The sequence below is a fragment of the Scophthalmus maximus genome, chromosome 20 (genome assembly GCF_022379125.1).
Source record: "Scophthalmus maximus strain ysfricsl-2021 chromosome 20, ASM2237912v1, whole genome shotgun sequence".
Classification (NCBI taxonomy): Eukaryota; Metazoa; Chordata; class Actinopteri; order Pleuronectiformes; family Scophthalmidae; genus Scophthalmus; species Scophthalmus maximus.
In genome coordinates this window covers 11,949,274-11,956,122 of record NC_061534.1, presented here as the reverse complement: position 1 = coordinate 11,956,122, position 6,849 = coordinate 11,949,274, and positions in this window count along the sequence as shown.

The window sequence follows — 6,849 nt, the reverse complement described above, 5'->3', positions numbered from 1 at the left end:
AGTTTTTTTTAGGGATATGTTGGAGAGCTCATTCATGAAAATGTTTCACAGATTTCATCAAATCAAAATCACAAAAGATGTCGATGCAGTAGAGAGCACAAGGCATTGAATGTCTGCCCAGTGCGCATGTCACTATAAGAGCTGTCAGGGACGACCCATTTCAATCTTCAATAACTTTTTTGTTTGTAGACATAGGAATATAAAACTACTGTCAATAAACAGAATGACAGCCATTTAATATTTCACACCTGAGTGGGAAAAGAAAATAGTAATAGAGAGTCATTTATGAATTTATTGACATCAACCCCCCTTTCCTGTGTCTCTGACATCCTCTCACAGCGTGCCCAGCTGTTATTTTATAGAAAAAACCTTAGCAAATTTCATAGCATCCATTTCAGTGAGCATTTTGCTTTAATATGCATATTTCAAGGTTTGCATTTTCAATAGCTCAGTCATTTATGAATTTATTGACATCAAACCACGTCTTATATGTGTGTGACATCCTCTCACAGCCTTCACAGCTGTTAGTTTGTGAAAAAAAGCCTACACTCAGTTACCAGTTTATTAGGAACACCCAGCTAAAGCTAATGCAGTCTGACACAACAGTCCTGTAAAGTTTCATAAAGGTTGTATTGTTGACTCATAACTTATGACTTCATCATTTTGAGCCAGCTGGGATCTGGCACCAAAGTTCACTGGAATAGAAAATAAAATATAATCAGTAACAAAGACCAAACAGCTGCTATTGAGTGCTGATTATTTTTTCTGCACTCGTGCGAAGGGTGAGTATATTTTTACCCTTCTCCAACTTTTCCAATACTCTCTCTTTTGCTCTAGATTTTGTAAATTCACCAAACTGTGGATGTGGCTGCTGATCCAGGCGCCCTTGATATCTCCTGACCAATAGTAGTGAAATAAGTACTTATGTCTACTCACTACTAACTAAGTACATTTGCTATTACTGTGCTAAAGCACACTTTTGAGGTACTTGTACCTTCACCCTAAAGCAATTCCATTTTATTCTACTTTATACGTCTATATTCTCTGACATTACGGGTTGGTGATTATATTTTATTTGACAGGAGTAGTTATTAGTTACTTTTCAAATTTAGAGTTGACACAATAACCCCAATGAAATAAAACACATTTTTAAAGATTAAACCAATGGTTCTCACCCAAATGGTTTCACAAGGAGAACAAATACCTGGACATTGTATTGAAGTACAGTAGTTGAGTAAAATACTTAAGTTACCCTGCACTACTGTCAGACATCAACCCAAAAACAGAAACTGAACACACAATCAAAATTAACAATTAAAATATGTTGCGCTACTTTTTTTACATCTACATTTTCTGTACCATTGGCGTAGTGGACTTAAACTTTTTCCTAAGTAAAAAAACATTATCACATTAGTTTTATATTATTATTAACTTTTGATGATTGTTTGGGTCACTCACGGTGATCATGTGTTGTTGTATTTAAAAGTCTTAGTCTGCACAGCAACGGATGTTTATACTTTTCCAGTGGGTGGCGAACACATTGAATTGTAATTCAGTGAGAGGAAACCACATATGATTACATAAATGCGCCGCAGATCATGACATTGTGTGTTGTTATGTCATCAGTATACAATGGAGAAAGAGCAGCCGGTTGTTTAGGTCTTTGTGGGGGGATGTTTTTCTTTTCAGAGAACTGCTCAGCAACAATTAATAACTGCAGCACAATACTGTCGGATTATATTTGATCTGAGGAAATGACATCTGCCTCCTTTTCAAGCATGAATGAACTGCATGGCCTGACATCTGTCACACGTGAAGGGCATCCAATTTTAACATATGCCGATGAAAGATCACATTAACTCTGATGATGTCCAGTATAAGACAAAACACACGTATGTGTGTATGATGAATGGTAACTCTTACTTACCCCTGATCTCGTCATGTAAACATCTTTCTTTCCATCTTTCTTGTTGTGAAATGTGTTTATGGGGGTTTTGTGGTGCTCAAAGTGTCAAAAATGGTGTTTGAAACATTCAACAGCAGCGTCTCTTGTGATGATAATGACACAGTCACTCCCAATTGCCTTATTTTGGACAAGTTGTTCCACAAAAGTATCCTGAACTGCCTCTCTATTTCCATTCATGGCTGTGTCATTATGTGGTAGGGGGATGTGGCATTAGGAAATGTGAGCATCTTATACCTGCTTTTACATGCAAAGTGTGGGTATATGGCTGCCTTGTATGAATCACTCGGTCTGCAGGAACATTGTGTTTTTGCGTTTCGTTACGCCGTGTGCCTCGATGGACTGGAATCCTGGTCATTTGGTATGAGTTAGTCATCACTAAAGTAAACAGAAATCTGGTCAGTTGGAGGGCAAATGGATGTCAGAGGTCTCCCTCTGATGTAGAGCCCTCTCCCTATCCCAGACTCCGTGGACATGTGACACCTAAAGCCTCCTGCATAACAGTAAATAATCCTGCCATCGTTAAACCCAGCCAGATTAAAGCAAATCCCTTATGAATTGACTTTTTTGTTGTTGTTTCCATAACCATATTAATGATAATATCATGATTCTCCCCTCATTGTCCCTTCTGTGCATCATCAGGACGTGGGCACCTTGCAGAACTGCTGTGGGCAGTGGTCGCAGAGCAGAGTCAGGCGCCGTAGGAAAACCAAACGGTGGCACTTTGACATTCAAGTGTACAAAACCTCTATTTGTAATTTAATGAATTCACAAATGAATGACCTCTGCAGCTGCTTTAGTCTAAGCTGTGGAATCCTGAACCGTCTGTTAGTCGACTTAAGCTTTTATTTTTTTATATTTTCCCCCAGAAATAAAATATGAAAGGGATCTGATGTAATTCTATTATTGCACTGATACTGCTGCTAGTTCATCTGCTAGTGGCACTGCTATTGCCTCTGCAACTTCTAATGCCATGCAAACCACTATAACTCCAATTTTACCAAATCTTTATTGGAATAAGATTTTTTCTTTTTTTTTTAAATGCTCTTGTACATTCTCTTTATGCAAGACGGCAGTCATACTGACTGATCTATGATAGCCAAAAGATGTTGATGAGCAGGATATGCAGAGAATGAAACGAGGTTGATTGATTGTTATGTAATATTGTGATACTTCATTATGCCCCACAGGAAAATTCTCCTTGCTCCCCCATCCTCAGGGAGGTCAGACTGAAGGCTGAGGTACACGACAACACTGCTGCAGAGAGCAAGATGTATTTTACAGGAGAGCAGGTGCACCATGCTTTGCACATTTGCCGTTAATGCATGATCTGAAGGGTTCATTATCAAACGTGGGTAGAATTGTGGGACTGCTGTCTATTTCACAGTTGTTGTTTTTTACTAAATCTTTCAACATGTTATCAACATGAATAAACATGTTTTCAATGCAACGCAATTTGATTCTGAGCGTCCGAAATATTAGTTCATTAGTTGTGATATACCTGCCCATCTCTCCAACAAGTATTCAAGGGGAAGTTTCCACCTACACCAACAGCCATTGCTTTTTGTATCTGCTAGACCCGAGTGAGAGAGGAGACGTTGTGGGATCGGCGGGGGGTGAGGCGCCCCTGTGCAGCAAACGCGTCGTGAACTCTCAGCAGATTAAGTTTCTCATCTGTGACACTCACAACTCATATCCTACTGTTTACTCTGCTCCTTGCATGACAGATGTCTGATGAAATCCAGAAATAATCTGGCATTAAGGTTGGACCAATAGAGCTTTGTTTTTTTGGTTGGTTGGTTGGTTTGTGATTTTCAGAGATGAGTGGTGTCATGGTTGTGTTAAGAAGTGGACATTTGTGGCCACTTTTACATGTGAGCCCCAGATTCTGAGGCTCTAATACAACTATTACATAAGACTAACTTTTATCAAGGACAATCAGCAGTGTCATATTATAGGACACATTTCATATATTCAAATTAATAATCCAGAATTACCTAATTCAAATTACTGGGTCACATATTGTCACATGTCATTTTTAGAGAGACTTAAAGAGACTTTCGTTCATACAAAGATGCTACAGTCTGACTGTATACTCAAATCACAACCTTACATTATCATACATAATCTTATATTATCCATAAAAAGGAAATTGTGATGTCATAAATTCCATTTCATTTTCAAGGAAAATCATAAATATTATGTACTATAAGAGCTTCACTAGGGATTGGGATGCCTTTTAAGGACAAAAACATTATGTTCATTTAAAAAAAAGAAAGAAGCCATCTGCGTGACCTGACATCCTTCCTCGTGTTGCGGAATTGGCCCTCGCTGCTCTGACAGAAGCTGTGCGATAATCAAATGGTTTCCTGTTTCATCAGGAGGAAGTATTACATCACAGGACAAATGGACGTGTACAGATGTGGTGTAGAAGTAGCCAACCAGACGCTGGTGGTCAGCCTGAAGTAATAATGGGCACGCTCAGCGGCCATGTGGCTGTTACGCAGTCAGGCCCCAATAGAAAAGCTGCGCAGGTTGTTTTTTTTACCACGACTCTGACCCCAGAGGTGCATTAACCAACACGCGAAGCGGTTTGCACTCATGAGTTAGAGTATGATCATCTCTTGCACACAGTTACAATTGCAAATGCAACACAACTAGTATATCAACGACTTTTTCATACGAAGTTTTGAACAGAAATTCATGGTCCACAGTGGAAGAAGGTTATTGATGATCCCCTAATGTTTCTGTGTAGCATCAGGTTTTTAGTTTTTAGCCTCTCTAGCTGCATGGCTGTAAGGATGGCAATGACGATGTAGTTTGTCTATCCACTACTTTGGTTCACACCCAGATATCTCAATCTCAAAAGTTATTTGATGTGTTTTCTTTGAATTTGGTCAAAACATTCAGAGTTCCCATATTTTGGGTCCCAGTGACATTGGTGTCCCCTTGATTTTTTGTTGTTGTTGTGGCCTGATAACACATTGAAGTGAGATGGTTAGCTTGGGAGACGTATACCAACTATCAACATGATAAGAGCACATTGACATCCTGACAAAAGCATTTTGCTCAAAGCCTCTGAGCCTTTACAGAGCTGTTGTGAAGTGCCGGGGTCAGCCCCACACACATGCACTAGATATAGAATATTCTAAAAGATCTTCTTTTTCCTTTAGCTTTTTTTTCTTTTAAAGGCGTTAATCAGTAGAACAATTCAGTCCCTGTTTTCACTATGCATAAACTGCGTCCTCAATGGAATTAATAAGAAAACCATCAAGTAGAAATTCTGTCAAGGTAAAAAAGGCAGATGAATCATAAGAGAATGTGCTCAGGGGCTTTTGTGGATTCTCAAGTGCAAACCCTCGGCCCTCGCTTCTGCGTTGCCATCTAATTCACGCCCTGTCCATTCATATGCAACCGAGCGTGCCCTGATGATTTACGCAGCTGACACGTGGCAGCCATTAATCAGGTTTTTGCTCGTGGCTGGGAGTGGTGATAAGACCAGCGGTTGAGGATGAACGTTGGGGAGGGAGGGGGGATGAAAATGCTTTGTGTGTGTTCCCCTCTTAACAGTACAGTCATATTGATTCAATAAATTTGCATGCATACACAAAGAATCCAGAATCCAGGTGAAACCCCCGCTCTCTCTCTCTCTCTCTCTCTCTCTCTCTCTCTCTCTCTCTCTCGTGTCTTTCTGATTAAAAAAAGCATGTACGGTTAAATCTCAGCAGAAAAATAAATCTTTGTTGCTCTTAATTGAATACTGCCATCAAAGCTCCAGTGGAAGTAATGTTTTTTTGAAGGTCAGCAACCATATTTTCAGAAAGTGATTCCTTCCACCTGACACGACTGAACCAGAACATTGACCAAAAGAGTGAGTGAGTTGCGAGAAGTTTCAGGAGACTGTTAAGCAGAAGAATTCTTGAAGCTCAGACGAGGAGAAAAGGGATGAAAAGTACAAGTTAACAAGTGCAATGCCACACAGTCCTCAATGACTCCTTCCTAGTTAACCATATTTAACTTTATGCCACATTATCTTGCTACATGTCCAAGTAAGGTTATTATTCCGTATATGTGTGCAGACTATATTCTGTATTGCCACTGCAAGTGGAGTGTAACCGTGAAACACGTCCTTCTCAGTGAAGATGTGTGTAAATCATGACCCTGAGTGGGGTTATGGGTTATGGGTTATGGCTATTTACCTCTTGTCATGTCTCTGAGGGTCTGTCCTCGACCTTGGTTGCTACGGTAACTGTCAGTGAGGATTGGGCATATGGACACTATCAGTTATTCGCTAGGAATAACCCTGGGTGTCGCCTGTGGACATACATGGTCTACGATTTCATACAGTAGAGACCTATGATCCTAATAATAATTTTATGAAGCATACTGACAATAACTGTGTCATCTGCAAATTTTTAAATGTGTCTGTCCTTGTGTTAACTTCTGCAGTAATTGGTGTAGAGAAATAGACGGTGGGGACAGGACGTAACCCCTGTGTGGAGCATTTAGAGGAGAAAACTTTATTTACTCTTCGCCTCTGATGCCCTCACGTCCATCTGACCATATTGAAATACAAATTAAAAGGTTTTTCAGCAAGTATATTGGCACTCGCTTTATTAAGAGCATTGGGAAATTAATGAAAAAAGATGTGCAGAGGTAGTTAGAAACGTGACAGTTGCATAATCTACCCTGTAATTTGACCTATGGGCAAATTGCGAGGGATCAAGGAAACCCTGAACCACGCTTACACCTGAGTCCCGTCTCTCTATTTTATTTAATTTCCAATAAAGTTAATGCCTTAACTTATATAATTATTAATTAATTCATTACAATTACAATATCTCCATAGTCCAACAGCAATCCCAAAATTATACATGAATTATACG